General features: G+C 36.1%; 1 long non-coding RNA gene across 8 annotated transcripts in view; it reads left to right on the top strand.

Moving 5' to 3' along the window:
* Positions 1 to 17,750, top strand: part of LOC309849172 — an 895,871-nt gene that overhangs the window by 56,395 nt on the left and 821,726 nt on the right. For 7 of the 8 annotated variants that reach the window (XR_014303539.1, XR_014303540.1, XR_014303541.1 and 4 more), the window contains exons 3-5: positions 8,151 to 8,207; positions 10,427 to 10,636; positions 17,013 to 17,165. This is a non-coding gene — a long non-coding RNA (uncharacterized lncRNA). The remainder of the gene's footprint in view (positions 1 to 8,150; positions 8,208 to 10,426; positions 10,637 to 17,012; positions 17,166 to 17,750) is intronic. The other variant, XR_014303542.1, reaches the window with a different exon arrangement.

The following is a 17,750-nucleotide window of genomic DNA, read 5'->3' as shown; positions in this document are numbered from 1 at the left end:
GTTTGTATCTTTAGGGTAAATACCCAATAGTGCAATTGCTGGGTCATAGGGCAGTTCTATTTTCAACATTTTGAGGAACCTCCATGCTGTTTTCCAGAGAGGTTGCACCAGCTTGCATTCCCACCAACAGTGTAGGAGGGTTCCCCTTTCTGCGCATCCTCGCCAGCATCTGTCATTTCCTGACTTGTTGATTTTAGCCATTCTGACTGGTGTGAGGTGATAGCTCATTGTGGTTTTGATTTGTATTTCCCTGATGCCAAGTGATATGGAGCACTTTTTCATGTGTCTGTTGGCCATCTGGATGTCTTCTTTGCAGAAATGTCTGTTCATGTCCTCTGCCCATTTCTTGATTGGATTATTTGTTCTTTGGGTATTGAGTTTGCTAAGTTCTTTATAGATTCTGGACACTAGTCCTTTATCTGATATGTCGTTTGCAAATATTTTCTCCCATTCTGTCAGTTGTCTTTTGATTTTGTTAACTGTTTCCTTTGCTGTGCAAAAGCTTTTGATCTTGATGAAATCCCAATAGTTCATTTTTTCCCTTGCTTCCCTTGCCTTTGGCGTTGTTCCTAGGAAGATGTTGCTGCCACTGAGGTCGAAGAGGTTGCTGCCTGTGTTCTCCTCAAGGATTTTGATGGATTCCTTTTGCCCATTGAGGTCCTTCATACATTTTGAGTCTATTTTTGTGTGTGGTGTAAGGAAATGGTCCAATTTCATTTTTCTGCATGTGGCTGTCCAATTTTCCCAGCACCATTTATTGAAGAGGCTGTCTTTTTTCCATTGGACATTCTTTGAGGGTCTATTTCTGGGCTCTCTATTCTGTTCCATTGATCTATGTGTCTGTTTTTGTGCCAGTACCATGCTGTCTTGATGATGACAGCTTTGTAATAGAGTTTGAAGTCCGGAATTGTGATGCCACCAACGTTGGCTTTCTTTTTCAATATCCCTTTGGCTATTCGAGGTCTTTTCTGGTTCCATATAAATTTTAGCATTATTTGTTCCATTTCTTTGAAAAAGATGGATGGTACTTTGATAGGAATTGCATTAAATGTGTAGATTGCTTTAGGTAGCATAGACATTTTCACAATATTTATTCTTCCAATCCATGAGCATGGAACATTTTTCCATTTCTTTGTGTCTTCCTCAATTTCTTTCATGAGTACTTTATAGTTTTCTGAGTATAGATTCTGTGCCTCTTTGGTTAGGTTTATTCCTAGGTATCTTAAAGTTTTGGGTGCAATTGTAAATGGGATTGACTCCTTAATTTCTCTTTCTTGTGTCTTGCTGTTGGTGTAGAGAAATGCAACTGATTTCTGTGAATTGATTTTATATCCTAACACTTTACTGAATTCCTGTATAAGTGCTAGAAGTTTTGGAGTGGAGTCCTTTGGGTTTTCCACATATAGTATCATATCATCTGCAAAGAGTGATAGTTTGACTTCTTCTTTGCTGATTTGGATGCCTTTAATTTCCTTTTGTTGTCTGATTGCTGAGGCTAGGACCTCTAGTACTATGTTGAATAGCAGTGGTGATAATGGACATCCTTGCCGTGTTCCTCATCTTAGCGGAAAAGCTTTCAGTTTTTCTCCATTGAGAATGATATTTGCAGTGGGTTTTTCATAGATGGCTTTGATGATATTGAGGTATGTCCCCTCTATCCCTACACTTTGAAGAGTTTTGATCAGGAAGGGATGCTGTACTTTGTCAAATGCTTTTTCAGCATCTATTGAGAGTATCATATGGTTCTTGTTCTTTCTTTTATTGATGTGTTGTAACACATTGACTGATTTGCGGATGTTGAACCAACCTTGCAGCCCTGGAATAAATCCCACTTGGTCTGTGAATAATTCTTTTAATGTACTGTTGAATCCTATTGCCTAGTATTTTGGTGAGAATTTTCGCATCTGTGTTCCTCAAGGATATTGGTCTATAGCTCTCTTTTTTGATGGGATCCTTGTCTGGTTTTGGGATCAAGGTGATGCTGGCCTCATAAAATGAGTTTGGAAGTTTTCCTTCCATTTCTATTTTTTGGAACAGTTTCAGGAGAATAGGAATTAGTTCTTCTTTAAATGTTTGGTAGAATTCCCCCGGGAAGCCGTCTGGCCCTGGGCTTTTGTTTGTTTGGAGATTTTTAATGACTGTTTCAATCTCCTTACTGGTTATGGGTCTGTTCAGGCTTTCTACTTCTTCCTGGTTCAGTTGTGGTAGTTTATATGTTTCTAGGAATGCATCCATTTCTTCCAGATTGTCAAATTTGTTGGCGTAGAGTTGCTCATAGTATGTTCTTATAATAGTTTGTATTTCTTTGGTGTTAGTTGTGATCTCTCCTCTTTCATTCATGATTTTATTTATTTGGGTCCTTTCTCTTTTCTTTTTGATAAGTCTGGCCAGGGGTTTATCAATTTTATTAATTCTTTCAAAGAACCAGCTCCTAGTTTCGTTGATTTGCTCTATTGTCTTTTTGGTTTCTATTTCATTGATTTCTGCTCTGATCTCTTCTCCTGCTTGGCTTAGGGTTTCTTTCTTGTTCTTTCTCCAGCTCCTTTAGGTGTAGGGTTAGGTTGTGTACCTGAGACCTTTCTTGTTTCTTGAGAAAGGCTTGTACCACTATATATTTTCCTCTCAGGACTGCCTTTGTTGTGTCCCACAGATTTTGAACCGTTGTATTTTCATTGTCATTTGTTTCCATGATTTTTTTCAATTCTTCTTTAATTTCCCGGTTGACCCATTCATTTTTCAGAAGGATGCTGTTTAGTCTCCATGTATTTGGGTTCTTTTCAAACTTCCTTTTGTGGTTGAGTTCTAGCTTTAGAGCATTGTGGTCTGAAAATATGCAGGGAATGATCCCAATCTTTTGAATCTGGTTGAGTCCTGATTTAGGACCGAGGATGTGATCTATTCTGGAGAATGTTCCATGTGCACTAGAGAAGAATGTGTATTCTGTTGCTTTGGGATGAAATGTTCTGAATATATCTGTGATATCCATCTGGTCCAGTGTGTCGTTTAAGGCCTTTATTTCCTTGCTGATCTTTTGCTTGGATGATCTATTTCAGTGAGGGGAGTGTTAAAGTCCCCTGCTATTATTGTATTATTGTTGATGTGTTTCTTTGATTTTGTTATTAATTCGTTTATATAGTTGGCTGCTCCCACGTTGGGGGCATAGATATTTAAAATTGTTAAATCTTCTTGTTGGACAGACCCTTTGAGTATGATATAGTGTCCTTCCTCATCTCTTATTATAGTTTTTGGCTTAAAATCTAATTGATCTGATATAAGGATTGCCACTCCTGCTTTCTTCTGATGTCCATTAGCATGGTAAATTCTTTTCCACCCCCTCACTTTAAATCTGGAGGTGTCTTCGGGCTTAAAATGAGTTTCTTGGAGGCAACATATAGATGGGTTTTGTTTTTTTATCCATTCTGATACCCTGTGTCTTTTGACAGGGGCATTTAGCACATTCACATTCAGGGTAACTATTGAGAGATATGAATTTAATGCCATTGTATTGCCTGTAAGGCGACTGTTTCTGTATATGGTCTCTGTTCCTTTCTGATCTACCACTTGTAGGCTCTCTCTTTGCTTAGAGGACCCCTTTCAATATTTCCTGTAGAGCTGGTTTGGTGTTTGCAAATTCTTTCAGTTTTTGTTTGTCCTGGAAGCTTTTAATCTCTCCTTCTATTTTCAATGATCACCTAGCTGGATATAGTATTCTGGGCTGCATGTTTTTCTCGTTTAGTGCTCTGAAAATATCATGCCAGCTCTTTCTGGCCTACCAGGTCTCTGTGGATAAGTCAGCTGCCAATCTAATATTTTTACCATTGTATGTTACAGTTTTCTTTTCCCGGGATGCTTTCAGGATTTTCTCTTTGTCACTGAGATTTATAAATTTTACTATTAGGTGACGGGGTGTGGGCCTATTCTTATTGATTTTGAGGGGCATTCTCTGAACCTCCTGAATTTTGATGCTCGTTCCCTTTGCCATATTGGGGAAATTCTCCCCAATAATTCTCTCCAGTATACCTTCTGCTCCCCTCTCTCTTTCTTCTTCTTCTGGAATCCCAATTATTCTAATGTTGTTTCGTCTTATGGTGTCACTTATCTCTCGAATTCTCCCCTCGTGGTCCAGTAGCTGTTTTTCCCTTTTGCTCAGCTTCTTTATTCTCTGTCATTTGGTCTTCTATATCACTAATTCTTTCTTCTGCCTCATTTATCCTAGCAGTGAGAGCCTCCATTTTTTATTGCACCTCATTAATAGCTTTTTTTATTTCAACTTGGTTAGATTTTAGTTCTTTTATTTCTCCAGAAAGGGCTTTTATATCTCTCAAGAGGGTTTCTCTAATATCTTCCATGCCTTTTTCGAGCCCGGCTAAAACCTTGAGAATTGTCATTCTGAACTCTAGATCTGACATATTACCAATGTCTGTATTGATTAGGTCCCTAGCCTTCAGTACTGCCTCTTGTTCTTTTTGTGTTGAATTTTTCGTCTTGTCATTTTGTCCAGATAAGAGTATATGAAGGAGCAAGTAAAATACTAAAAGGGTGGCAACAACCCCAGGAAAATATGCTTTAACCAAATTAGAAGAGATCCGAAATCGTGAGGGGTGAGAAAGGGGATAAAAAGAGGTTCAAAAAGGAAGAAAGAAAACAAAAGAAAAAAGAAAAAAAAAGAAAAGAAAAGAATTAAAAAAAGAAAACAAATAAGAAAAATATAAAAAAGAAAAAATATATATATTGGATAAACAGTTAAAAAACGTTAAAAAAGAAAAAGGTAAAAGTTAAAAATAATTTTACCATAAGGCGAGAAAAAAAACAAAAAATGAAAAAGAAAAAAATTAAATTAACTGCAAGACTAAAAAAAATCACAGGGAAAAAGCCATGAGTTCCGTGCTTTGCTTTCTCCTCCTCTGGAATTCTGCTGTTCTCCTTGGTATTGAAACCGCACTCCTTGGTAGGTGAACTTGGTCATGGCTGGATTTCTTGTTGATCTTCTGGGGGAGGGGCCTGTTGTAGTGATTCTCAAGTGTCTTTGCCCCAGGCGGAATTGCACCAGCCTTACTCAGGGCCGGGGTGAGTAATCCGCTGGGGTTTGCTTTCAGGAGCTTTTGTTCCCTGAGTGCTTTCCGTAGAGTTCTTTCAGAAAGTGGTTGTTTTTCTGTTTCCAGAATTGCTGTTCTTCTCTCTTCGATCTGCTGATGGATTTTCAGGTGTTTGCAATCTTTAGATAAGCTATCTAGCTGATCTCTGGCTAGCTGAATTCATCTCAGCCTGCTACTTCTCTGCCATCTTGACTCCTCCCCCCAGATTTGCTTTATTTTGCCCTGACCTCCCTCACACATCCTCTTTTCTTAGAAAGTCATTTTATGTGGAGTCCTCTCTCTTTAGGTAATTCAGATGAATCACATCAGGAGAAACAATATACATTATGATGCTTATGTGAAAATTGGCTCAGACTTCCTGGCAAGTCTAAGAGAGTCACTGACAACATTCCACATGTGGGCACGCACAGTTCCACATAAATGTCACAGCCCAGTAACTAATACTGATAATTCCTAAGAATGATCTCACTTGGGTTAGTTTTCACTCTGATAAATTTCTTTCCATTTATGTTTGCAGCTGTTCTGATATTAGTAGATTTCCTTTCTAGTTGACATGCTTCCTCTCCTCCTAAAGCAGCCCCCTTTACTCTTCCAGCCATTTACACTTATACCTATTAATCTCCCAGCATTTCTTGTTTGAGGTCTACCCATACATCAGCATCAGTTTTTAATCCATTTGGAGAACATTCAAAAAAGTTACTGATGCCCTGTCGGTCATCAATCATAACATACAAGCTAACAGTTGAAAAGAAGTATCAACATACTATCATCATGAGCATATTACAACCTAGCCATTGCTTTATTTTTATTCAGTCAGCTCTACTGACCTCCTGGTGGACAGTCATGATATCAATGAGCTGTAATTCGTGCAGCAGCACTTCCATGACACCTCACAGCATGCCAATGATCAGTACAGATAGATATATGCTGATGGGCAGCATTCTTTTTTTTTTAAATTTAATTTTATTTTTTCAGCATCCAAGATTCATTGTTTATGCACCACACCCAGGACTCCAGGCAATATGTGCCCTTCTTAATACCCATCACCAGACTCACCCATCCCTCCACTCTCCTCCCTTCCAAAACCCTCAGTTTGTTTCATTCTGATGGAAGTCAGTATGTAGATTTCTCCCTATAGTCAAAGGCTTGACTACTTGAACAATCTTCCTTCCTTCCTTCAATGCAATATGGTTATCAACTCAATGGACGTTTATTCCTGTTGGTCTTTCTTGCATTGAATTCCATTTATTCTATATGTGTTCACTGAGATTTTTAATTTTTATTTATTTTTAAAGATTTATTTATTTATTTGAGAGAGAGAGAGAGAAAGAGAGAGACCAAGCAGTGGGGAAGGAGAAACAGACTCCCTGCTGAGCAGGGGGATTAATCCACCCAGGCACCCCCAACTGAGATTTAAAAGTAATACTTCCAAATTAAGGTTGTGTGTTGCAGAATTACTTATCAATTGGAATCTCTCCTTTAATGTCTCTAAAAATATAAAATTTTCCTCTCTGTCAAATTCAGAGAAACATTTTTTAAAAATTATTTTATCTATTTATTCAACAGAGAGAGAGATCACAAGTAGGCAGAGAGAGAGAGGGGGAAGCGGGCTCTCTGACGAGCAGAGAGCCCAATGCCCATGCCAATGGGGGGCTTGATCTCAGGGTCCTGAGCCAAAAGCAGGGGCTTAGCCCACTTAGCCACCCAGGTGCCCCAAATTCAGAGAAACATTTTTATCAGAGATGACTGATTATGGGTTGGTGTCTGCTCTGAGAGGTGATCTTGGCTATGGGTGTTCCATGACATGTAATTTCTCCTTGCATCCTGGAACTTCAGGAGAATTTACTCTAGATTTAAATTCCTAAATTCATTTATTTCATTATTTTTTGCCCGTAATATAGAATTATGTTCCAGATTTTAACCATTATCATTCTTATTTTGGTGAGGCTGATGGTTGTTATCTATACAGTAACCTAGGTAGGCATCACATATATATCCCCTAATTTCAGAAATACTCTTTCCTAGGCTTTTTATATACCTAATTGTCATGAAGTAGCACTGACATTTTCCCATGTACATGCCAGCTTTTGCATTCTCAGCATGGACTGAAGTGACTTGTTCCCTTGGTCAATCAATTTATGATAAGATGTTTTTAGCCACTTTGTTCATTCTCATTTTATTATTCAATTAGTATAATTCATTAAAATAAACAGAAACTACTCTAGCTATTTTAATACAGGACTTGGGTACTTAAGGAATTATTTGAAGGACTCTAATCTAGGCCTTTTGAGTGACCACTTCACAACTAATCCTCTAGGGGAACAACTTGCTTTCAGACTGTCACTGGAGCTAAGCCATAGTGAGAAAACCTGTCATATTTATAAGACTAGATTATGGACTTCCAACATCACTGGCCAGAAATTAGATAGTCACATTAAAATGCTGGAACAATTGCAACCATCTCTTGATTCAAAGAACTAGGGAATGGACATGACATCAGGATGCTGCCATAGGAAACTTCCATCTAAGAATTTGGCTGCCACACAGGAGATACAAATACCCCACTTCTGCCTTCCAAATATCTCAAGACTGCTTCTAATTAGCAGAATTTAATTCATATCTGAAATTCTGGTTAAAGAGGGAAATGTAGTGTTCAATAGTCATTAAAAATTACGGATAGTCGAAGCACATTGAGACATCCAATCAAAATTATCTACTATAATTATGTTCTTAGTGTTTTTAATATAATAAATAATATATAGCAGCTCTAAAAGTATCATTGTTCTTGAGATCATTGCCAGACTTTTTTTTTTTTTTTAAGATTTGTTTATTTATTTTTAGAGAGATGAGAGTAGGGGAATGGAGCAGAGGGAGATAATCTCAAGTAGACTCCCTGCTGAATGTGGGATTCAATCCCACTATCCCAAGGTCATGACCCAAACAGAAATCAAGAGTCTGTCTCTTATCTAAATGAGCCATCCAGCTGTCCCATTGCCAGACATTTTAAATTCTCATTTACATTAGACTTCCTTGAATGCATGCTTATGTTTTCAGAAAAGAGTGTACCGACTGCCATTGTCTCCCATGAGCTCAAATTGAGATGGAATAAGTGTAAGTAATAAATGTGTATTATATGTGTTGAAGGAATGTACTGGATAACATAAAATTAAGGTAGATGCTAAAATTTGAAAGTATCAGCTAAATTTTTAAATATTACTATAATTTTAGTTTTTTCAAATTATCCATGCAATTAGTTATCTCAGAAGACATTTATTTATCCAATGATAGTGAGACATGCAAATATTTTTCATAAATAGTGAGTTTCTAAATAGATTTTTAATTTCATAGAAGAGACCATTGACCTGAAATTCAAGGTATTATTGATTTGCAAGGTAGTACTCATTTTATTGTACAGTTTTATGTCTTATTTCCAGAAATATTGAGTAAGTTTGAGTAAAACTTACTCAATATTTTGTTTTTATTTACTTGAGTAAAACAAAACAAAACAAAAAAATTGAGTAAGAAATGGCCTTACTCAATTTGACTTAACCTACTATCTGTGAGTTTTTAAGTCATTTTATTATTGCAAAGTCAGCTAAAAGCAAATTACCAAAACAATAAAAGTATTATCAAGCATGTTTTGTTGGTTCTTGATCAAAATGTTTTATGCTGAAAATACTAGGTTTGTGTGTTATTTGTAAGATAAACAAATGATCTAATTTAGATTCAATTACATATTTCTTTCATAGACATAGCGTCATTTTTTGTCTTGTTATGGGTAATAAATTTATATAATGTCCCTAAATGACAACAAGTGTAAAAAGTTAGAAAATGAAAAAAAAATATGCTAGTGACTACAGATTCTCACAAGTGATTGAAAATTTAATGATTCATAATGACTTGGCAAATTCATGAGCAGTAGTTTAATCAAAAAATTATTGTTGACATAATTGCATGTTTAGTTAATTCCCATAAAATGCATAAAATTTATTTGCTTTGGACATTCTTGATTTGTTGTCTCAACCAACACTTGATTCTGACTCAAATTTTTTATAAAAGAAAAAAAGTAGACTCACCAATGATTAATTTATAAGTTTAAGGCACTTAGGTGGCTCGACAGATAAGCATCTGACTCAATTTCAGCTGAGGTCATGATCTCAGGATGGTAGGTTTGAGCCCCACCTTGGGCTCTGTACTGGGAATGGAGCCTGCATAAAATTCTCTCTCTTCCTTTCTTTCTGCCCCTTCCCACTCAATCTCTCTCTCTCTTAAATAATATAAAATTAATTAATTAAAATAAGTTCAATTACTTTTACATAATGTTTAACAATTCAGTGTGATTTTCAAGACTTAAATGTAATTATGTTTGTCTTTCATATTTTAAAGTATATTCATTTTGAATATTGCTCACAGTTTTCAAAAATTATAGACTTTAAACATTTTTAATAAATTCATCAGCTCCGTTATATACATCATTTCTGTAAATAATGGTTAACTAAATTTGATTATCTTTTGTATACTCAGTAGTAGACATGCTATTAGAAGCCTGCTCACCCATGGTTTTGAGGGATTTTGAAGTAGAAAAGTGCACCTAACTTCCTATTCCATACTAATTTTAAGAGTTCATCACAAATAATCCTAGATTCCCATTACTATATTTTAAGAACCAATTCAATCAAATTTCTCAACTCATAATTTTGTAACAATTCTCAGTAGTATAAGCAGTGGAGAAGGTCTGAGGTTGAGAGAAGGGAACTTTGTGGACATTACAAGTTTGAGATGCTTATAAGACATTCATGCAGAAAGGTCAAATCAGCACCTCAATGGAATGGTCAAATTTGAATGTATAAATCAGAGAATCAATCAACATACAGATGGTATTTGATAGTGTGAGTGTCAATGAGCTCAACCTGGAAGATCCTGTCTACAGAAAAAAAAGAAGGCTTAAAACTAAAGCTCAGGTCAGTGCCACTTTAAGCAATTATGCAGAGGAGGAACCGCCAGAGTGGATTTCACACAACCAGGACACGACCAGGAGGAACCTGGAAGGATTTTCAAAAAATGGGAGCCGATCAGTCAGCCATGTCAAATCCTTCCATGGAACTGAGTTAAATGAGGACAAATGATTTCCCCTTGGGTTTGACAAAAAGTGTGAGGTACTGGTGATATTTAAGGGATCCTTTTAATTTGGGGCCAGATATATCATTTGTAGGGCTCAGTGCAAAATGAAAATGTGGTTCCTTTAGTTCAGATAGCAGGGAGAAATTGATGTTAAGGGTACTAAAATATAAAAGTTTTTTTTTCCCCATTTTTTTTTTTTCCTTCCACAGGCTCTCTCTTAAACTGTCACAGTGATTTCTGGCAATTTAATGTTGTGTTACGCAGCATGGAGATAATCACCAATAGAGTACGGATCCTTGCAGGCATCAGGGTTCCATCATCTGGCTGATGGATTCACACCTGTGTGCACAACCACTGAACTGGACTGACATGGCATGACCAGTAAGGATGAGGCAGCAAAGCCTAGTATGGGACCTTCTGTAAGTTTTCTGTTCCAACTCTTGCTTAATGGGTGACTAGCCAAAAGTTTGTAATGTCTAACTGGGACATGTTTGATACCTAGATTAGAAATGGGAGGTAGATTTGATCCTGCCACATGTCCCGCTTAATATATCATGGTGCTAGACAGCTGCTGCTATGCTCTAACCTGAGACAATAGGGAACATGCTTTCCTGACTGCACCCCTCCTAACACAGACTTCTGCTGGGGATGGCCTTGGGCAGCAGTAACTGGGAAGGGGGAGACTGGGTGGGACCTGGGTGCCAAGGGCAACAGCAGCAAATATTCTGTAATACATTCCAGAAAGTCAGGGAGGTGCTAGGAGGGATACCATGTGTTAACCATGCTCCAAGATAAGTTTATCAAGAATTTTATGATGGGCTGGAGGGAACCTGGGTGGCTCAGCTGGTTAAGCAACTGCCTTCTGCTCAGGTCATGATCCTGGAGTCCTGGGATCAAATCCCACATCGGGCTCCCTGCTCAGTGAGGAGCCTGCTTCTCCCTCTGATATCTACCTTTTCATGCTCACTTTCTCATTCTCTCTCTCTCTCTCAAATAAATAAATAAAATATTAAAAAAACTTTCATGATGGAAACACGAGAGCATTTATTTCCAAAAGCATGTTCCCTCTGAGCATGTGGTCATATATGATTACCCTGGTCTTAAACCCAGGAAGCTGGCTCTGTTTTCTGTGGACGGTTAGAAACTAATACTTCAAGAAAGTGGACTAGGAGATGATTGTTATCGCTGTGACGTGACCATTCTGTTTTCATCAATGGGTTTTAAATTTTAGTTCTTTTAATTTAACCCCTCCAAGTACAACTACAAACTGCGGGCAGCAGCTTAAATAGATGCTCATCAACTTGTCTTCCAAATTTTTATTTAAACGGGGTCCCTTGTGGTCTTACCTGTGTTTGTATAATTTAATGTCATACAGGAAATTGAGTATTTATGGAAAAACTTGGAAGTCCTCTCCACTGTAATGTATCTGCTCTCAGTTTCCTGGCAGTCTTGGTCAGCTTGAACTCCAGATCTTGCCTCCCTAGGACAATAAGTTAGTGCGTTTCCACTTCATTTCAAGCCGCTCCCTGATTTGAGCACTTTAGTATGTATATTGTGTTTCCTTTCCCTCGAGGGCTAAATCCATTTGCAGTAAGAAATTTTATTTGATCAAAACCTTCAAAGAGCGGGACTTGATTTATAATATTCTTGATCTGAGGGAAGGTTGGTACAATGCAAATTAATCTACCTTTGTCAGTACTGGGACTTCATTTGATATTCCGGCCAATAAAATTCAAGAAGAAATCTTCTGCAGACCTTCTTGAATGTCTATGTCTATTTTTATAAAAATGGACAGGTAATACTAGGTACTGACCTTTCTGTTGTTCTTTTTGTCTAGATTTTGGACTGTGTTTCTAGAGCTGGGGTAGTCATTTTGTGACTAGAGAGCTATAAGCAGGAGTTCAGAAAGCCAATGCACCACAAATGGTTGAGAAGAATGACAAAAATGGGTTAAGGTTTTGAGAGCTCCTTGACTCTCTAAGTTAGCACTTAAGTTTAATCCCAGACTAGTTGTTAGATGACAGAAGTGTACAGATACTTTTTAAGCCACAGTTTTTTGCTTTTGTGTCACTTGTAGCCAAGCTATTTCTAATAGATACAACTATTCTCTGAGTTTATCCTAGAATGTCAAATACTCAGAAGTATTGGATAAAATAACCTGGATAATTATACTTGAAATGGCAATTGTCTCATATTTCTTGATAGTGTTCCTCTTTTCCTCTGCCTCCATTCTGCTTTCCTTGTAATTATATATTCTGGGTGTCTAGGACGTTGTTATGTTAGAAGTCATAATCTGACTGCTCTTCTGGAGTTTCTTGCTAATATCTGTATCATTATCTCTATCTGTATCAATATTCATATCTATACATCCTATTATTTCATTTCTCTGGAGAATCTAGACTAATATAGAAAGATGATAAGTAGGTAGGTAAGTAGACTTATTTTCAGAAGGTGGCTCACATGATCATGGGGGCTGGCAAGTCTGAAATTTTCAGCGCAGAATGGTAGGGGCTGGAAATTCTTTGAGTTAATGTTGCAGTCCAAAGTCCAAAGTCAGTCTGAAAGCAGAATTCTTTCCTCTTTAAGGGACCTTATACTTTTCTCTTAAAGCCTACAACTGATTGGATGAAGCCTACCCATACCACACAGTCATCTGCTTGATTCAAACTCTATTAATTTAAACGCTAATCCATACCATCTAGACTGTTGTTTGCCCAAACAGCTGTGCACCATAACCTAGCCAAGCTGATAAGCTGGCACATAAAATAAAAAATATACATACACAATGTCCATAATTCCATTGCATATGTATATTTTTATACATACACAATGTCCATAATTCCATTGCATATGTATATTTTTATGCATACACAATGTCCATAATTCCATTGCGTATGTATATTTTTTATTTTATGTGCCAGCTTAGCAGCTGGGATAAAAATATATGTTTATAAAAAATTAAAAAATTAAAAAATATATATATACATACACATGTGTGCACATGGGTATCTTGGAGAAACGGTTGTTTTTACTGACTTGACAAGTTACTATAAGCCATGTGTATATTTTGAGTTTCATATAATATCTTTTTATTTACCTATGTAATTGATAATTAGATATGGGCCACACTGTGTTGTAAGCATTATTTTTATGTGGTGATCTGATTGAGCAGTGTTACCGAGATATAGTCAAATATTATTCTGGATGCTTCCATAGAATGTTTTTAGATGAGATTAACATTTAAAGCAGTGGACTTTGAGTAGAGCAGATTTTCCTCTATAAGGTGAGTGGGCTTCATTCAGAAATTGAAGGTGTTCATAGAGCATAGACTAATCTTGCTAGAGCTAGAAGGATTTCTGCCAGCAGATTATTTCAACTGTAGCATGGATCTTTCCTGGTCTTCAGACTGCTGGCCCACTCTGAAGATTTTGGACATGCCAGCTTTCATAATTGCATAATCCAATTCCTTAAGATAAATATATATATTTATTTATGTATACACTATTGGCTCTGTTTTCTGGAAAACCTTAAACAATAAAGCACTTCTTCCAATTGTGAAGTTATTGATGCTTTGATAACTGCTGTGTGATGTAGAGAAGTTAGAAAACAAAAAAAAACATATTAATTCAAATAGGTTAAAAGTTGTTGATGTTTCCATTATTGTGCTCATTACTTAGTATTATTACACGTAATTTATTAAGTCAAAAGAAAACTTGTTTTTTTTATGGTTAGAACTTCTTTTTCTTTTTAAAACATGCTCAATTTCTCTGATTCACCCACTGTTTTTTTTTTCTGTCAGTTAATTCAATTTAGTTCTCTTTTGTCATTTTGCCTTTGTTGTTTCAATTTGACTTATTCTTATTTTTACATTACAAGCTTTACTTGCCCTTTTCTAAACAGAAGCTTTCCTTTAAAAAAAAAATCATCATTATTCTTTCTCAAACTCAGTACGTCCTTTAAGTTTATGAAGAAGATCCTTTCTTAGATCCCAACATTTAGAAGGTCATGTATCACACAAACACTGTTCAGGCTCAAGATGCTTCTGTAACATCCCCCACAGTTGGTTATATCTTGAAAGCTTCTGTGATATGCTGCTGTTGATACTAGAATAAACACTGCCTAGAAAAATAATATGTGTTTGAGCAGCAGAAGAACTTGGGTAAACACATGAAAATTTATTAAAATGATGAATTTTACCTCCAGATAACAGGAGCACAGTTGATTCTTTTTTAACAGGGAGTTATTTCTTTGCTTTCCTAATCATTCTTTTTATTGCTTTCTTTTGTGTTCTAATACATGGTATTGGAAGTGTTATTAATAGTAACACTATGCACAACAGTTTCAAATCTTGCACAAAACAATTTATGAATCTAAGTCAAGGGTATGTGACTGACAACTGTACTATCTTTTACATTTCTGTAGTTTTGGAATATTTCATGAGAAAAAAAAAAAAGAAAGTGCTGAGTATTATGTATGATATATTTTTGTGTAAGAAAGGTAAAATAAGAGGGTTGCCTGGGTAGCTCAGTAGTTAAGCAACTGCCTTTGGCTCAGGACATTATCCCAGGGTCCTGGGATCGAGTCCCACATCAGTCTCCTTGCTCAGTGAGAGCTTGCTTCTCCCTCAGCATCTCCCCTCTTTGGTGCTCTCTCTCTGTCAAATAAGTATATAAAATCTTTTAAAAAAGAGAAATTTTTAAAAGAAAGGTAAAATAAGAATACATGTTTATGTTGTCTTGTATCTGCATAAAAATTAGAAGAGAATGTTGATGGACATGTGGGAAACAGGTGAGAAAGGGTAAATAAAGCAAGAAGACTTCTTTTTGGAAATACATTAATACATCTTTTTATTTTGAAAATATTTTTATTCAATTAAAAATAGTAAGATTATTGTGGCAGCTGGGTAGCTCATTCAGTTGAGTGTCCAACTCTTGATTTCTGCTTGGGTCATGATCTCAGGGTCATGAGATCCAGCCCTGCACTGGGCTCCTCACTCAGAGTGGAATCTGCTTGAGATCCTCTCTCTCCCATTCCCCCTCTCATCCAACTCTCTCTCTCTCTCTCAAATAAATAAATAAATCTAAAAACTAATAGACCAATTGCCTGAATGTAGGCTGACAGATCTCTGTGGCTATGCGAGAGTGAGGAAAAGGGAACTGCTTGCATGATTTGGGGGCTAGCTCATCATTGGAGCTCTCTATAATATTTTAGGTTTAATGTAATTGTTTTAGATTTATATGTCTCTAATTTCATACAATAGTTATGCAGTTACCTAGATGGATGACCTTTGGTTAATTTTTTCACTTTTATAAACTTTAATGTCTTCATTCATCATATAGAAAATTAAGTAATTAGTAGGGTATCTGAGAACAAAAAGGAGATGATAAAAGTAAAACATTTAGACTGGTACCTATTATTTATTCAGTGTTGCATCCAAACAAGAGTTAACCATTATCATCATCACTATAATTTCATTAGATTTAAAGGCAGTATATTATGAATTAGGAAATATGTTTGTGAGAAGAGTTATGTTAAAGATTAAATCCTCACTTAAGCTCCCTATATTTCTGTTGGAAATATGAAGCACATTTTAGTGCAAAGGAAAGAAGCCATGGGGATGTTTCAGGAAACCATTGCTTCTGTCTAGAAGCAGGAAAGTGAGAATCAGACTTTCAAGAATGCACATGGCAATGCAAAACCAGACAAACTAAAAGGATTTTCAAAAGATACATAACTGGGGTGTCTGGGTCACTCGGTTGGTTAAATGTCTGATTCTTGATTTTGGTTTGGGTTATGATCTCAGGGTTGTGAGACTGAGCTCCCATCAGGCTCCATGTTTAGGGGGCAGTGTGCTTAGGATTCTCTCCCCACTACCCCGTGTCATTCCACTGCCCCTCCCCCTGCTCACACATACTCTTTCTCTTAAAAAAAAATAATAAATGAATTTTAAAAATTTGAATATATGTGTGGAATGGAGACAGACAATCTTAAAAATTGAAAACAGGTGTTGGAAGATGTAACTAAAATAATGAGAAGAGTAAGAGAAGGAGAAGGACTTTATAAGTTCATTTTATTGTCAGCATGCCCAAGTGAATTGTTAATTATATTTTGGTTATTATATTAGTTTTTCATTGCTACTGTAAAATATTGCCAAACTTGATGACTAAAAATAACAGACTTACCTTTTTATATTTATAAGTACCAAAAGTCCTAAATGGATCTCACAGGACTCCAGTCAAAGCATTGGCAAGTCTAGGTTCCTTCCAGAGGTCCTAGGGAGAAAAAAAACCTATTTATTTATTTTTCCAGTTTCAAGGGACTGTACAGATCCCTTGGCTCATGACTTCTGCCCTATTCAGAGACAGGAACTGCTAATTGGGTCTATTTTATGTAACATTTCTGATGGTGCTGCTGTCTCCCTCTGACTTTCGAGGACTCATGTTTACATTGAGTCCACCTAGATAATCAAGGATAATTCCCTTATTTTCATGTCTGCTGATTAGAAACCTGAATTCCATTTCCAACTTTAATTTCCTTTGCCATGTAATATAATGGATTCACACATCCTAGGATTAAGATGTGGATATGTTTGAGGAGTCATCATGCTGCCTAAAAGAAGCATGTTATATATAAAGCTCTTATATTAAATACATCATTATTTTAAAAGATTATCTTGAGGAAAATGATAACTAGAGTTGGGAGGGGACAAATAATAGGGGCGGGGAGTGAGGGATGGAATTGATAAGTACTACAGTACCCAGCTCTCTCTAATAATGTCCATTGTTTTATATAAAGGAAGAAGGCGGGCAGGCAGGAAGGAAGGAAAGAAGGGAGAGAGAGAGAGAGAGAAAGGGAAAGAAAGAAGAAAGAAAAAAAGAAGAGAAAGAAAGAAGAAAATAGAAAATAGAAGAAGAAAGAGAGAAAAGAAAGGAAGAAAGGATGGATCAGGTAACTATCTCAGAACAGATATATTCAATAATTTCCAAGTAAGTAGAATGTGAAGCTTTACAGCAACTTAAACAGCAATTAAACATAAGAACATTATAGTTCCATTTCTTAAAAAATACACCTAAGACAGAGTAATAACATCAATAAATAAAATAACCTATAATTTTAAAAATGAGGCATTTCAAACTTATTGGATCTGTAAAACTTTGAAAACATCTTGCAAAATGATTATATAGAATAAGTTCAAATAATTCCATGCTTTATAATGATAGCCACTTAATTTTAGGATGCTTTGTGAAGCTATAGATGTTGGAAAGTTAAAAAGTCTCTGTCTATATTTATTATTTATTTATTTGTTTATTTTAATTTCTAGCTTTAAAAGAGCATAATTTCAAATGCCAAGGCTTAGAACTCTGGGATGGGAAATGTATATGTTTACTTTTTGTACTATGTGTTTTAATGGCATCATTTAAACTCTAATTATGCATGAAATTATATTGGATTTCTTGCTAAATGCAAAGGATGAAATGTTTTCATGATTCATTCTTTCTTTGGTAAACATTTCTAAAACTGTATTGCTGATAC

This window comes from Mustela nivalis (assembly GCF_964662115.1).
Source record: "Mustela nivalis genome assembly, chromosome: 15".
In the NCBI taxonomy this organism is placed as follows: domain Eukaryota; kingdom Metazoa; phylum Chordata; class Mammalia; order Carnivora; family Mustelidae; genus Mustela; species Mustela nivalis.
Note: the sequence above shows the minus strand (reverse complement) of the source record. Positions and strands in the feature narration are given on the sequence as shown.